The 17,778-nt window shown below is 37.4% G+C and overlaps 1 protein-coding gene across 4 annotated transcripts in view; it reads left to right on the top strand.

Moving 5' to 3' along the window:
- Positions 1-384: 384 nt before the first annotated feature.
- klhl29 (kelch like family member 29) overlaps positions 385-17,778 on the top strand; it is a 268,904-nt gene continuing 251,510 nt past the window's right edge. The window contains exon 1 of one of the 4 annotated variants that reach the window (XM_084091257.1): positions 385-592. The gene's annotated coding sequence lies outside the window, so the exon portion shown is untranslated. Of the gene's footprint in view, positions 593-2,093; positions 2,518-17,778 lie in introns of those variants that run through there. The other 3 variants (XM_084091256.1, XM_084091258.1, XM_084091259.1) reach the window with 3 other exon arrangements.

The raw sequence follows: 17,778 nt of genomic DNA, 5'->3' as shown, positions 1-17,778 counted from the left end.
AAAGTACTGAGTAATATTAATTAACAAAGTGTAGGCCTACTTACTATAGGGTTATGGTAGGATTAGGGTTTGGTTGAGGGTTAGTTGCATGTAATTATGCATAATTTACTAAGCACATGTAACATATAACAAGGACACTGTACAATAAAGTGTTACCATTTTTATTTTTTCATTTCTAACAAAAGTACATATTTGTTACATGTATACATATTTGAACATATTTGAACATAAGTGTAATAGGCCTTCTGTCAGATGAGTGAATTTGCTGCACTTCCAGGTTTCGCCAGTAGGTGCCGCTGGTTCTCACGCAAACTCGCACACAGAGCTGACGGGCTGGAAGTAGGAGGCGCTTGCGTGGAGTAAAGTATCAGCTGGGAGAGACCGGAGCAGCATTCACTCGCGTCTCTGTGTGCGGACAGCATCTGTCAACTCATTACAGCGCACAAAGAGGGAGAAAGACACCTGCTACAGATGCGAGACAACACAACACACTTTACAGCGCCATGAGATGAATTAACGGCCAGCGCGTGAGGAAAAACCATCTGAGAAACAAGGACGGACGCCTGGCATCACTGGGCAACTCGATCTGGAGGTGAGGCTGGAGATGATGATGATGGTGGTGGTGGTGGTGGTGATGTCGTGGATGGCAACTGTATATTATTATTGCATGGAGCTCTATTATATCACGTGCGTGTTCTTGTGGCAGATTGTCACATGCCACTCGCGCGCGTTTGGTGGAGCTGTTTGTGTACGCCATCCTCTTCTAATGGATGTGGGAAAAACTTCCTGGTGGGATTTATAGCAACCGCTGGATTGGGTCACTTGGACAACATGTCCTGGATACTTTTGTCCTGGATAGGATACTCCAAATACTTGTGATTTGCTATTTGGCCGAGACCCTGGAGAGTTTAGTTGCAACCCTTAAGTGAACCAAAACTCCATGGTTGCTTCTCCAAACCTATCTAGAATGCATTTTACTGTCAATATATCTAAATTAAAATTGTAAATTGTAGACAGCTCACTAGGTTTGGAGACGCAACCAATGACCACCCGCTTCAGGTGTTTGTTTTCAGCAGGGCTTGTCAATATATATGTATGTAGCCTATATATATATATATATATATATATATATATATATATATATATATATATATTACTTAATCAGGCATTATTGCATTTTGATAAATCAGTATTGATATACATGTAGTTAACTGAAGAAGAAAAAAACCCAGATCATTGTCCTGGGTTTATCCTTTTACTATATACTGTAGTTCGACAGTAGATATTTACTGTATGTTTGTTTAATGATGGTTGTACACTCTAAATGATAAACCGAAGCAACCAAATTATATACAGTACACACACACACACACACACACACACACTTAAACATATTTTTTAAACAGAATAAAAAAATTGACTGATATGATATGCAGAAATTGACCTACAGAACCTTTTTTTGTTGCAAACCCTTGGATAAGAGTTCTTACTAAACTGTGCCAGAAAGTAGATCTCCAGGAGACCGATTTGAGTTGTTCCCTTATGCATGTCCTTATTGATTGGTACAATATCATAAGGGAGGCTGTTACAGTAAGAAGCTTTTGTTGAACCCGTAGGCTATTGTGAAACATTATGTTAAATTTATTTTTGCAGTAAGTAAACAAATGCAATCTGAATGTACCCCTCCCAGGCAATATGGGACTATTACAGATAGTAAAATCGATTGCATGTGCAAGTGGTACAGCAGCTGATCTCTTTGCATTTGTAAGCGAGTTCAGTGTTATCTCGGAGGTCAGCTGTCTCTCAATACAGTATAAACACATTTCACACGTTACGACACGCACAACACTCGACTGTGCCGTTTCCCACTGTGTCGTAGGGATAATCCGTGTCACGCCACGCATGTGTTCTCTTGCACACGCAGGAGTGCAGATTCCGTCGCAGCAGCCGTGGGTCTCGGTGGAATAGCACTTCTGTCATGTTTGCAGACGCAGACATTGATAACATTGGCAAATGTATCAGGTAGCAGCTCAGAACATGCCCCGGATTAAAGGCTTACAGTTCGGATGCTCTGGAACGGGGGCTGAGCAGTTGCACACGCACACACGTCTCGTCAATGTTTTAAAACTTCCAGCAGATTGGAGAAATATGGCTGACTGAATGGTTGGACTGTGAATAGTTTCTAGTCCTCTTTTGCACTGTGCCGAGGGACTGTTGTGCTGCTGGTTATGTCGGTCCACCCTTCTCCGGTCAAAATCAATATGTTTTTGAAATCAAGTACAAAAGGTAGAACAAAAGAATAAGAGTTTTTTCTTCGGAAGACAGGGCTAATATGTTTTCAGAGTAGTAGAATATTTGAGCAGGGATGGATTTCTGCAGCTTTTCAAACCCTGAGATGACGAAAAGAAGAGAATCTGGTTTAGAAAGCTAGGCGGTTTTATTATTTTCAGGTTCAGATACCTTCTGGGGATGTTATTATGAGTCGAGAGGAACGGCTACACAGGAAGGCTGATACAGGTGAGGTTACGGTTATAACGCTGAATGGATTTCATTTCGGATTGAGTGCATGATTGCTTGATTTCTTGAGAGCCGAGGACCTGGCGCTTCGTTGCATAATTTCCCACATCTTTTAGCGTGGCTGTCTTCTGTGATGCATTATCTCTTGTGACCTCAGGCGAACTGCTTGGAAAATGTAGGTTAATGTTTATAGAAAACAATCTGGGCAGCAGTTCTGCGTCAGCCATGTTCTTAATATAAAAAATAAGCATGCGGAGTTTGACGTTTTCTTTGTTTATGCCAAATATTTTTCAGACTTGAGAGAGCAGTGTTTGATTTTGTTCTTTGCGTGTCACCAGTCTATTTAAGGTTGTGAATAGTGCTCAAGTAATGAAAGCAGTTCCTAATTTAAAAGATCTAGTCTGCGTCAATTTCACGACTGCAGTATTGTAGGCAACGTCTGTCATGTATGTCATTTGTCACATTATTTTCATCTTGCGCTGCCAAGGCAAAATCTTTATTAATTGGTTGGGCTCGAGGTGTTGTTTGTGCTTTGATATATTACCTGTCTGCGCTGAATGTTTTGTTTCAAATTTGCTAATGCCCGCTATGCAAATGGTGTTGAATTTTGTGGCCAGTTACGGTGAAGAGAAAGTGGTTTTTGTAGGTTGCCTATAGCGAGTTTGCTTCCATGATATGAAACCGTATTAAGTCAACGGCACGCAAGGTCATGTAAACACCTTAAATGGTTTTTCTGCTATCAGTGAAAGGTCAGAAATGGTTTAAAGGTTTAATACTGAGGATAAAATGTCCTTACTACTACCTGACAGATTTAATTCAAACAGTGTCCTGACTACTGAGAATCGCACCTGTCTTTCTGACACCTTTACTCTCTATAAATGGCAAACAAGGAAGTAGCTTGTGCTTTTTCTTTTTAAAGCCATTTTTTTTATTATAAGCTGATTTTTTTCTCTCTACATTTTGTTTTAGATGTCTCCTACAATAGGTTTACATGCATCCAACCCCTCCTTTCATCGAGTGTACTCTGCTCTGATTGGTAGATGACCCAGTCTGTTGTGATTGGTCTACCGCTGATGATTGCGTCGGTTTTAATGCGTCGGTTTTCGGATCAATTCCAGTGCAAGTCCTCATCCTTCTGAAGTGGATGCAAAGTGGATTTGCAGCGCAGAAAACAGCGTCTTGTCGACACACAAACCAAGATCTTCCAGTCTCAGCTACAACTACAGTGTTTGAGGGTCAAAGTAGACGTCGTTCGCAGGCAGCCAATGAAGACCTTAGGATGCGTTTTGCTGACGACTCGTTTCAGATGTTCAGAATCGATTCTTTCTTTTAGGAGACAATAAATGCATTTGTTGTGCACTTTGATCTTTAAAGCTTTGCAGACATTTTACATTCACAAACAGCTATAATACACAAAAGGTAATATTTGAAGCAGCATAATGGGCCACTTTTAGATATCAGCGTTTTTTGTTTTTTTTGCACATGCAAACTTCCTCAACCTGGGTGAGCAACCATGTTCAATAATCAAAAGTGTCATGCTATTTAATATTTATTTACAGTGCTGGGTAGATCCTTGATTATATGTAATCTGGATTATGTATCGATTCCAATTTTTAAGTATCAGATTACAGTTATTTTTTATTGATTAAATGATTACATGTTGTTTGCACAATGGTCTTTTTGTGTTGAATTTTTGTGTTGTAGTGTTTTTATTTTAAAATAATTTATTTTAATTTGACATTTTTATGATTACATTAATTAATAGCTTTTATCAATTTACGAAACCCCCGCAGTTCCTTCACGAAACCCTAACGTAATATATAATGTTTCATTTAACTTCATGTTGTTCATAACAAGAAATTAATTGTCTTTCTCTGTATATTTTTATATCAGTATGGTACAAGATTATTCTATTCAAATCAATGTGATAAATGAGGTGTCAAAAATAATCTAGAAGTAATCTAAAAGTAGTCCAATTATATTACCTAAAATGTAATAGATTATGTAACCAATTTAATTAAAATTTTCATCATGTAATTTGAAATCAGTAATGGAGTTTGTAAATAATCTACCCAGCACTTATTCAAATTATTTTTGGAGAGCGACACCAATTGCAAAATATGAAACCATTTTTAATACTTTTTCTTTTCTACAATGTGTTGGTCTAGTGGTACAGTTTACATTCATTGTTATAATAGACATATAACATAAGTTTGGGGTCAGTAAGATTTTATTTTGAAAGAATATAATACTTTTATTCAGCAAGGATGTATTCAACTGACCAAAAGTGACAGAGATTGTTACAAAACACAATTTCAAAACACAAGTTTCTTAGGCAGCAAATCAGCATATTAGAATGATTTCTGAAGGATCATGTGAGACTGAAGACTGGAATAATGATGCTGAATAAATCACAGGAATAAATTACATTTTAAAATATATTAAAATAGAAAACAGTTATTTTAAATTGTAACACTACTTCCTAAATGTACTCTTATTGCTGTATTAAATAAATGCAGCCCTGGTGAGCGTAAAGGCTTCTTACTCTATCTCTCTCTCTCTCTCTCTCTCTCTCTCTCTCTCTCACACACACACACACACACACACACACACACACACACACACACACACACACACACACACACACACACACACACACACACAAGAATGAGTTCTATAAATAGACATGTGACTATATACATGTGAATGAGTTCTGCCACAGTGGTTTAGACTTTCTTTTCTTGTACTACAATAATATTGCAACCTTTTATGGCGTTTAAAGTTGCATGTGAAAATGTTTAAAAGATCCGAGGTGACACATGCCCTCTTAAGTTTCATTCATCCAATTCAGGACAATTGATTCAGTCAGTTAGAAGAAGAAGCGTCTAGCTTGAAACCATTGATGCCACGCTTGAACCTTGGCACCGTGGGTGAACGGAGAGCCGCAGGAGCGTGTAAATATGCAGCAGGACTGCTGGCACACTGAGGCCATATATAGACTGAACCCATGAGGATGCGCTGGCAGCCCTGACCGGGCTAAAACCAACAGATGAGATGGAAACCAAACTCTAACTGCTGACAAGACAAATGCAATCCCTCAATCGGGCTCACAGAGAGGTCAAATTAGCGAGAGACCACGTTAGACTGCCTCATAATTTGTGGACTTAAGCCAGTTGGGAATCCATGCCTGAGTGAATGTCAGAGTCTGTGACGAGAATTAGTATGCAGAATATTCAGCTCAGAGCCAAAGCAAATGAAGTAATATACTTGCTAATGTATAGGGCAAAGGGCCTTAAGCGAACTGCAGTTTCTGAGCTCTTAAGAGGCCGTACGAGCCATTAGAGATTGTTGTCCGCTATCCATACCCCGCGCAAGCTGTCACCTTCAACCCCCGCCGGTTTTCAGAGCTTTTCTCCCTCCATCTGTTTAAAACGGGATTTTGCCGGAAAACTCTGCGTGGTCGTGTTGCATTTGGTGATCGTAAAGTGCTTTTAACAGCGTCAGGTCCCTGATGAACTCTGAAATCAAATTTTACATTCACAGACATTAGCGACTGCACGAAACAGCATTTGCATTTCAATTTAAAAGTGGCAAAGCATTTAGCGTCTGTAATGTGACATTTCTGAAGGAAAGTCATATTTAATGGGAAATAATGTAGCGTGGGATTTCATCGTATCCTTTGGGATTTGATACAAGTTGTGTTTGCTTAGTAACTGTTGCTGTTGATCACACTCTGTGTTAGAGATTTGAACAAACTAACTCTTAAGTATAAAAGTTGGCATACTCTTCCCTCAGTGTTTGGTCTACAGACATGAATAATGCCTCAAATCATGTCGTTTGTTGAGAAGAGATGTGCTAAGTGCTATTTTTGCCAAGTGGATGATCCCTGCGCTTAATTTTTGATGAAAGATTATGAAAACTGTCACACTTTAAATGTAACTTTTTTAAATATGTATTTCGCCTCTCCTGTTTGTTTTTTTTGTTTGTTGGAAAGATACTCCGATCAACCAGTAGTAAGTTTACATAACTTATAACTTATAATAGTAATACATTTGTTTAATTTACTTAATAATTTATGAATATTATTCTTAAGTTAAATTAAAGTGAGTAAATTAAAATCATATATATATGATCCTGATTTATTATCAATGTTTGAAGCAGTTGTGCTGCTTAATATATATATATATATATATATATATATATATATAGTTATATCAGTAATATCTTTCTTTCTTTTTTTGAAAGAAATTAATACTTTTATTCAGCAAGGATGTTCAATTGATAATAGGTGATAGTAAAGATTTATATTGTTAGAAAATATTTCTATTTTGAACAAATTCTGTTCTTTTAAAGTTTTTATTCATCAGTGAATCCTGAAAAAGTATCACAGATTCCAAAAAAATATATATATTAAGCAGCACAACTGTTTCCAACATTGATAATAACTGAGTATCAAATCATCATATCAGAATGATTTCTGAAGGATCATGTGACACTGAAGACTGGAGTAATGATGCTGAAAATTCAGCTTTGCATCACAGAAATAAATACAATTTTAAAGTATAATAAAGTTGAAACCCATTATTTTAAGTTGTAGCCTAATAATATTTCACAATATTACTGTTTTTTTTAATCAAATAAATGCAGTCTTGATGAACATAAGAGACTTTTTTCAAAAAACATAAAAAATAAGTTTCCAAACTTTTGACTGGTACTGTATATAATTTTTACTCACTTTAATGTAATTTTTATATATATATATTTAGTTAGGTAGTATATATTTTGTCATGCATAAAAAAAACCTTTTTTTTAAAGCCTTTGACAGAAAGATTTTTCTTTAGATTAAGATGCACTATGATCCGTAACCAGGAGACACTTAAGGATATAACTGTGGTCAATTTTATTTTATATCGTATTTTAACACACGCTAGCAATTGCACGCTTGTTTATTTCCTGAAAACACAAGTTCAGAGACCTATGACTTCATGGCAAAATCAGAACTGTGTTTGCATACAAATACACTCACTAGGGTGAATTAAAGCAGTTGTACATTGGCTTGATGAGCAGTGAATGTAGTGCTTATCGGAGCCTGTAATCTCCAGTCGGCCGTCCCAGCAGCACTGAAACCCAGCAGGGTGTAGGTTAACCTGACCCGCTCTGAAATCCCTCTCGCACCCGACAGCAGATCTTCAACACGCTCCCACTCCTCGACATGTTATTCGACTTATTAACATTACGTCCTCTATTTGCATTCTATCACGCACCCATTATCGAATATAATTTCTTCTCTAAATGTTTCGGATGGAAACAAATTGTCAGATTCGTGCTGTACTGTGGGACGTTGTGTGCTGCTGGGGCATTATGTAATAATTTATTTGCTGGGTAAATAATTGAATCTGCCTTCAAGGATAGCAGCTCTATCTAGGGCATTAGAGAGAGTTCAGGTGTAAAACTGTGCAGATGATTTATGATTTTCCTAGATGCACTTGGCCTCTGTGGACCGTTCTGCCTTAGCTGAGAACTAGCCACTAAATACAGCCCCTCTGGGGTCATCATGGACATTAACATATGGTTTAATACGAACCTGTTTAGCTTCCACTGTTAAGTAAAGCTCTGTAAACCTGCTGTCCCAACGTGGTTATGAATGATGTAATTATGAAACTGAGTGAACTGGTCTTGCCGTAAAGGGACTGTCAGTGTGAGACTATTTTCAGAACGAAAGTGTAAAATTGGACATATTTGCCTGTTTTTCATTATTCACAATAATTGACATAATTTTGTCTCTCTCTGTGGCTTGAAGAGACACTTTCAGGGAGTTAAAGGGTTAGATCAACCAGAAATGAAAATGTTGTCCTCATTTACTCACTCTGATGTTGTTCCAAAACTGTATGTTCTTTCTTCTTTGGCACACAAAATGATTTTTTTTGTAAAATGTCCAAGTGACTCTCTTTTCTATGCAAATGTGGAAATTGAATCACACTGTTGAGCAAAAAAAAAGCCATTTTTCTGATGTCACATGATGGCTTTATGTGAGGGAAAAGGCCAAAATGTAAGTTGTTATTTGCTAAAACTTAGGCCTGTGCTGCCCCCTAATAGTCGACTAACGTTAAATTAATATAAACGTGTGATTAGTCGACGAATGGCTTAAATGGACGACTATTAATCGACTAGAAAAATCCTTAGTCGGGGGAAGCCCTACTAAAAGTCCACCATAGCACTCAAATCTTGCATGACCATCTGGCTTCAGAAAGCTTTGAATATACTACACAGTTCTTGTGGATTATCCCATAACTTTATGGACTTATTGGATACTTTTTATGGTGCTTTTTTGTCATTTTCTGTGAACCCCTAATTTGTTTATTACAATTTTAAACAATTTAATGATACAAATTTTACTGTTTTACTATATTTTTGATCAAGTAAATGCAGTCTTGGTGAGTGTAAGAGACTTCTTTAAAAAAACAACAACAATGTTTTACCAACATTTTCATTTGCAGAATTTTAATGTTTGGTTGAACTATCCTCTTAAATATATTGCAAAATGTTATTTCGTGTTGTCCTACATAAATACCAATCCTTCTGTTTCTGCATGTGTTTTTGTATAATCGTCAGGTTGCATCAGGGGAAATGATTACAGGAATGAGGGTTTCTGACTCAATCGTACAGCTACAGACATGCCATTAAAGACTCTTCATCGCTTTCATCAAAAGCAATCAGCGCACCTCAGAAGGGATGTAATCGTATTCATGTCTCTGATATCCATTTATCCAGTGATGGAATTATTTGCTTCAGGCGGTTTCTTTCTTCCGATAGTTTAGTTGGAGTGCAGCGGTTTGTTTTTAGGGGCAGAGACGGGCCAAACGGTTACATCGTGCCACGCTCACACTGGCGCTGGAGGTCGCTGCGAGGCGTTCTTATTCCCTGCCACTGCTAATAACATGAACTTTTATCAGGGTGTAACTAGACTCTTTGAAAAAAGGTTAAATGGGGTTCTATGTCCTTATTAGGGCTGGAACAACATTTATTTTTCAACCGATTAATCTATAGATTTTTTTCCGATTAATCGAATAATCTAACGATTATAATTTCTTTCTCCCGGTTCATCTATCTATTTTTCCCTGAATAGTTGATTAATCCTTTTGTTAATTTACTGATATATAATAACCAATAATTTACCAATAAATAAATAACCGTAACTAATCTATGTATGAACTTTTACCTAATGATATTATCTATCACAAAAGATGCAGTGTAGGCCTTTTTCATCACTTTTGGGGATTTGCAGCAGCAACTGCTTACAAGTGTGAATCCTGAAATGATTTGTTCATTCAGGAGATTAAAGTGTCTGCTTGAAAATGTTTCATGTGTATGATCACAGCTGAAGTCACAACCGCATTCCAAAGTGACAGTATCAAACATGGCGGTGTCAGTAAAACCGTTGAGGCGCGAGTTCATCCATTAGATCATTTTTAATAACCAACAACAGCTTTAAATGCTTTGGAACTCATAAAAATCAGAACGCGGTATGAACACAGCCAAATGAAGCACAAAATATGAGACTGACAACTGTATTCTAGTGCTGTGTAAACATTTCTCTGTACTAGTCCACTAGGCAAGAGAGCTCCGGGATGTTTTCTTTCTTTACAGAAGCTCCTGCATAGAAGTTGTGCTGCTGTGGTTTGCCATTGCGGTTTTACAGAGCATGCAGAGCAACATTTTATTCGACCTCTGGTTTAAACAAATTCCACACTTTAAAGAACGGGCTCAATATTTTTTTTTAATGACGGCTGATTTTCAGCATGCCTGGGAGCCGCCATCAACGGGGAACATAGCGCAACGAATCGACGCATTCCACGCAAATATTAAATTATGATTAAAACAATCTGTATCTAATTTTTAATTTTTGTCAGGAAATCTTATGCATTCATTATGCATAAGTAAGTACCCCCCAAAAATAAGGTATTGCGAACATTAGTGAGTACACACGCTAATGTCTGTTTCATTCATACTCATAGCCAGAGGTCACCCTTGTGCAGAAAGTCCACAAGTGAGACTCATAGGAGTAATAAATATGGAAATATCTTATGTGGACAAAGGCATCCAGCTATCGCTGTAACAGACGTTTCGACTGATGAAACATTAAAGTATATTTGATGCAATGCTTGTCGACAGCCTTTATCACTGTACAGATTATTATAAAATAATATCATTTCTGCCTCATTCTGTGATGTGAAGCACATCAGATCACAAAAGTAAGTTATTTCAAACCCTCCATTGAATGTTCTCTTTTGTTGGACAACAGGTTTGTAAATGCTATTCATTACAAGTTTGGAAGGATGTTTGACACCTTTTTCAAATGCATTTTACACTGTAAATGACTCAATATCACAGCACTTGCAGAGATAGAGCAGTGTTTATCGATCGATCTGCTCTGCTCTTTACTTGCGCATATATTTATTAAAAGTTTTAAACCTTTGAGATTTTATAAGCTGTTTTATGCATTTATATGCAGCTCACAAGCACAAAACAAATCCTCACTTCACACAAACAAGCTCTGTCTCACATGCTAAAATGTGTCGCACACTGTGGTGAATGTATTTATCGCACAGACCGATTTGTCATAGCATGTACGACATATGTCGCACTGTACAGCCCTGTATATATATTTGCACACTGCATAGATGTAGATGTAAACGTCTCTTAGAATGGTCGACATTGTAAACAGACTGTGTGGTCAAAAGTATGAATATGGGACTACTGATGTCCAAGAAGTAGAAAAATAGCAAAAAACTAAAAGTGCAGATAAGGTTATAAAGCATGACACTTGAGTTGTCAGAATGCCAGTCTGTCAATCAAGTCTGAAGCAATACGCAACCCACAGCAATGCGTTATGGCAACGACGTCTCCGATAGTGACAGCAGATAAAACAGTAAATAAATGAATTTTGAGTGATTCGTTACAATAGCGAGCAACATGGAAGCTAGAACGTGCGTGAGTCTCGCTAGAACAGACCTTGTTGGTTCTTATGCATCATGCATCCATATTTGAGCTTTTATGCTTAGCATATTTGATGTGCACTTTTGTAACAAATCTCTTGAAAATAATTTATTTACTTATTTATTGGCATTGTTGCAATCACATGTTGCTTTTTAGCTTCTTTTCCTTTTAAATGCGGTTGACAAACGCACATGAAGGAGCATTTTCCGACCATATACTGCACGACACCTGAGTGACAGCTGACATTCATAAAGGATTGGGCTTAGAATAGCCGATTTAACCGATACTGATCCTTGAGAACGGCTTGGGACATCCCTAGCTCTATATAGACCTTGACTCAAAGTAATGTTTATATGCCAAAAATGTTCTATATAAGGAGAAATGTCTTGAATAATTGCATAATACTTTCATGTTTAACAGTTATAAAAAAAAATTCTAGTGATAAAGTATTTTTACAAGCTACAAATTATACAATTTAATCAAAATTAAAACCAAACCCATTAAATCCCATGATGGCAAACAACCTTTTCTCCTATAGTATATGATATCCTGACTGCTGGGCTCTTGCTAACTAGCTCATAGTGCTGAACTGCGTCTTTAAAACGCAGATAGTACATTTGTTCCTGTTTACAACTAGTATTTATGACCCTTTTCACAATTGAATAATTTGATCATGGTACTTTGCTCTGATTTCCTTTTGTACGAGAGGATTATGCGGCACTATTAACGCTGATGATAAATTTGGAAGTGTCACAGACAATTTGTGCCTCCCAAATGTAGTTCAGTAAAAATTAGTTGCGCAGTTGGAGAGAAGCACAATTGGAAAAAGTGAAATGATTCGGGAAGGGACCTCACTTTGGGGGTGTTACTGTCACTGTCATGCTGTATTTGAATAATATGGTTTAGGAAATGATATGTTACAATCTTCATTTAGACATGCAGCCGGCAGGGAGCACAATTATGAAGAAAAAATGAACAAATGTCCAGTGTTATTAGTTGCTTTGAGAATTTTTGCTTCCGCTGCGCTGTTGAAACCTCGGCTGAATTCGATCTGCAGTAACTGTAACTCTAACATACAGCGATTGATGTGAAAGTAGTATAATTTTCTCTCCTGTGTGACACTAAGGCTCAGAGGAAAGAGAAATTTAGAACCAAGAAATGGGAAAAGCCTTTATCAAAAGATTGTTGATAATTATACAAAGCGAAATGTACAGTCAGTGGCCACAAAAAGCGTTTGGTTTTATGACACAAATTAAAATATGAGAATCTCTTGTGCACAAGCACACTTTTCAATTAAAAAAAGGTTTTAAATGATTAAATGATACTATATACAGTATATATATATATTATATTTTGCTTGAAAAGTGTGCTTTTTACAAAAATAAAGATTGAGAAGTGAAACTTTGTGTTACTGGAACATTTGTATACTTAATGTGAGGATCTGCACCAAAAATTACCAAAACACCAGCTGATTTAAAGACATTGAACAAACATTACGTTGTGAGAAAATGTCATGAATTATTATATTATATTATATTATATTATATTATATTATATTATATTATATTATATTATATTATATTATATTATATTATATTATATTATATTATATTATATTAATTGGGGTTGGTAATATTTGTTTTGATTAGGTTGGGTTTCATAAATGGAAACCCTTTTCAATGGGTGTTATGAACCCAGTATGGGTCATATTTGTGGGTTGTTTGTTTTTCCTTTGTTTGGTGTGCAGGATGGAGTTAGGATGAGTGACTGAGGAGTTACACCAGTGTTGGAGCTGATGCCGGCAATTAAAGCAGTTCCCTTCAGCTGTGACGGCGCGCTCTCCCATCCCCGTGCTGTTTGTGTACCTGATTCAGTTGTTTGTCTTCTTTTCGTCTCGTCTTTTTCCTATTTAATTATCCTTACTTTAAAAATGTTATTCCTTTTGATTATTATCCAACGTGTTGTCTCCTCCTTTGTTGCGACTTGCGAGCCGGCCGTGACATATTTTAGACTCGTATGCTCATCAAGCCTGCATTTTGTTTGATCAAAAATACAGAAAAAACAGTAATATTGTGAAATCTTACTATTATTACTGGTATATTTTAAAATAACGGTTTTCTATTTTGATATATTTTATTATGTAATTTAGATGAATTTTCAGTATCATTACTCCAGTCGTCAGTGTCACATGATCCTTCAGAAATCATTCTAATATGATGATTTGCTGCTCAAGAAACCTTTCTTCTTCGTATTATTATCATTGCTGAGAACAGATGAATTGCTTAATATTTTTGTGGAGGTATATACAGACCCTTTCCAAAAAATTAGAATATCATGGAAAAGTTTATTTATTTCCATAATTCCATTGAAAACGTTAAACTTCCATAGATTATAGATTCAGGGCCCACAATTTAAACGGTTTCAAGTATTTAGTTGTTTATTTGTACATAATTTGGGCTTCCAGCTCATAAAACCCACGAAAACAGGATTTCAAAAAATTAGAATATTACATGAAATCACACAGTAATTACACAGTGATACCATGGTCATTGAACCAGGTTTTGGTTCTTTTGGCAGTGTGGGCAGGTGCAAATCCTGCTGGAAAATGAAGGAAGCATGAAGTGCTCTGAAAATGTCCTGGTAGACGGCTGCGTTGACTCTGGATTTAATAAAGCACAGTGGACCAAAGTCCTCTTTTCTGATGAGAGCAAATTTTGCATCTCATTTGGAAACCAAGGTCCCAGAGTCTGGAGGAAGAATGGAGAGGCACACAATCCAAGATGCTTGAAGTCCAGTGTGAAGTTTCCACAGTCTGTGTTGGTTTGGGGAGCCATGTCATCGGCTGGTGTTGGTCCACTGTGCTGTCCACTCAACACAGCCGTCTACCAGGACATTTTCAGAGCACTTCATGCTTCCTTCAGCAGACAAGCTTTATGGAGATGCTGACTTCATTTTCCAGCAGGATTTGCACCAGCCCACACTGCCAAAATAACCAAAACCTGGTTCAATGACCATGGTATCACTGTGTAATTACTGTGTGATTTCATGTAATATTCTAATTATTTGAAATCCTGTTTTCGTGGGTTTTATGAGCTGGAAGCCCAAATTATGTACAAATAAACAACTAAATACTTGAAATCGTTTAAGTTGTGGGCCCTGAATCTATAATCTATGGAAGTTTAACGTTTTGAATGGAATTATGGAAATAAATAAACTTTTCCATGATATTCTAATTTTTTGGAAAGGGTCTGTACATACTAAATGGGCAACAGTATGCATATACCTGAGGGTTTACTTTCAAAAGCACCGGCATTAACATGGAGTCAGCCCTTCCTAACAGCTTCCACTCCCTCTGAGAAAACTTTCCACAGGAACATGACTGCTGGGATTTGCTCGTATACAGACACAAGAGCATCAGGCATTGATGTCGGCCGATGAGGTCTGGCTCACAGTCAGTGTTCCAGTTCATCCCAAATGTGTTCAGTGGGGTTCAGGTCTGGGCTTTGTGCGGGTAAGTCCGTCCCCCGTCCCCCCACCTCGCTTTGTGCTCAGGGGACATAAAAGGACCTTCTCCAAATGCTTTCCATGAAGCCTGAAGCACAGAATGTCATTGTATGCCATAGCATTAAGATTTGTCTTTACTGTAATTAATCGGCTTCAGAAAACCGGTTAATTAGAAGTCGTTGTCTGCATACTCTTGGCCATGAAGTGTATCTAGGGACAGTTGGATAATATTTTGTATTTTTATTGAGTCAAAAATAATCTTTTAGTGTCTAAAAAAGTCTCCCAAATTAGGTTTGCCCTTTAGGCGTTTCTTGAATATTTTCAAATGAATTACTTCCTTTGCTAATCTTGAACTGTGATAGTTGTGCATGATGTATTTTTTTGTGTAATTGCACTTCATCGATCCATTGGTTTTCTTCCAGATAACTTATATCTTGAAAAGTGAAATATCATGACAGTCCAGATGAGTTTTTGTGTTCACACTTGGCAGGTTTGGTTCAAAATGAGCTCTGGTTCGATTTGCTCTGTTAGTGGACCGAGACCCCTGAAACAGTGGGTTTCTGACATATTACTGAATATTTCAGCGGTTTCCCTGAAATATTAACGCAACATGGACCAAAGACATCAAAATGAACCAAAAACAGGACGTTTTTGCATACTGAAACCCTAAAAATACAGAATGCTCAAGCATACCAGGGCCGTGTCCGAAATCGGCGCCTATACCGTTAAATAGGGCACGAAGATTTGTAGTGGTGTCCGAAATCATAGTGGACGTTAACAAGTGCACTCATTCAATCCCACAATGCACCGCAATAACGAATGTACAACGGATGTACAATCAACAGCCAGAGAATACCCATAATGCACTGTGGCGGTCTAGGGCTGTAATCAACCAAAGAAAATCTTGGTCTATTGAAGTTCTGAAATTTTCGACTAAAAATCGACTAAAAATGACGTTAGGAAAAAAAGCGTTAAATTAATTAGCTGCTCACTGTGCGCAGTACTTGGTAGCCTTGTTGTCCGCCTAAATGAATTATAAATAAACATAAAAACTAGTAGGTTATTTGCAGTATATTAAATCGTTTTTGACCTTATTATTTTGCACTGAAATGAGTCTGACACGAGTCTGTCGGCTCTGACAGCGTTGCATCACGTGCACCTGCGCAATATCAGAGCCTTTGATTTCCGAAAATAGTGATATCATCACAAGCACTTTTGAGGAATATGCAACATAATTTAGACAATTGTTTTTGTCATATGTATTATAATAACTGACAGACACTAACGTTATCATTTCAGCCGCTCTATGCAGCTCAGCTTCGCGGCTGAGACACGAATAGACTATTAACTTTTTTAAAAATGCTGCCACACTGCCGATGTCTTTGTTGACATGGTAGAAGAGGACTGACTATGAATTAAACGCTCTCACAATTAAATAATATTCAGCAAACCTTCTAGTAGCCTACTTTCTTCAATCTGTCTCTCTTCTCCGGTGGGTCGGGCTAATCCAAAAGAAGTGAAAAAAGGGGGGTGTTCTGAAGACAGACTGTTACCTGGGAAACAGGGGTGCTCTGAAAACACCCCCATTAGCAATTAGTGCTTTCCACCTGAAAATGCGTCAACGCGGCAAAATAATGAAATGAACGCGGCAAAACTGATAAAATGAATGCGGCAAAAAATCGACCAATCAGAATTTTGGTCGAGTCAGAACGTATCGACTAATCGACTAGGAGATTACAGCCCTACGGCGGTCATGCCGAATGCATTCCCTCGTCTCACAAAGATGGCGATCCAATGTGGCTACAGCGTAATATTTCTTTTTAACTGACTATTCAATTATTTAATTAAAGTTTATACATATATGACAGAGATCAAGATAAATCTTGTCCTAATGTCATAAAAGCCATTTTTTTGTTTTGGTTCTTTAGGTTTGGTCTTAAAAGTGACAGTGTGAATGCTAAGTGAACCAGGACTACTGTAAATGTATTATTTATTTTCCCGGTTCGGACCAAAAGAACCAAGAGAACCACAAGTGTGAACACACCCTTAGATTCAGTGTAACATAATGCTTGTAATAATTTTAAATGAACCCCTGCAAGCCCTTTATCCAAAAGATGTTGAGGCGAAACAGGCTAACTCTCGTTATTAATGGTTTGCCTCTATCTCATGGTCTGTAATTGGTCTCTGGTGATTGCCAAGTCTTTTGGATTAAGAAATGTCATTAAAATTGATGTATTAGGCCTGTGAGCCGTTTTCTCTGTCAGATAGCTTTTTTTAATCAATTGATAATTACAAAGATGATTTATGACTTGACTTCGTGTTGACAGGTGAACAATAATTGCGACATGGAGATTTCAAAGCAGCATCTGTTACAGCTTGGAAAAAGATTTGTCACCCTTGGGTGTCCTACTCCATTTCGGACAGGTTCGGGGGTGGAGACTAATGCTTTAGGAGGTTAGTTGCTAACGCGAGGATTGCAGGTACGATCCATGCAGACCAAGAGAGTCACCAAGTTAGCAAGTTCATGATCCAGCTCGATCATGACTGTGTCCTGAGGAAAACACTTAACCCAAGACTGCTCCTGAGGGACTGTGATTGCAATTAATACACTAACTTACTTTGTAGGAAATGTGTGTGCGGAATTGTAACTAACCAACCAGAGGACTCATGAATTGGCTTTACGAGTGCATGTTTCTAGATGTATCTGCCTGTTGAAACAGGAAGTTATCAGGATTGTTCTGCTGCTTGTTTTACTAGTAA

This window comes from Abramis brama, assembly GCF_963993115.1.
Source record: "Abramis brama genome assembly, chromosome: 18".
Classification (NCBI taxonomy): Eukaryota; Metazoa; Chordata; class Actinopteri; order Cypriniformes; family Leuciscidae; genus Abramis; species Abramis brama.
Note: the sequence above shows the minus strand (reverse complement) of the source record. Positions and strands in the feature narration are given on the sequence as shown.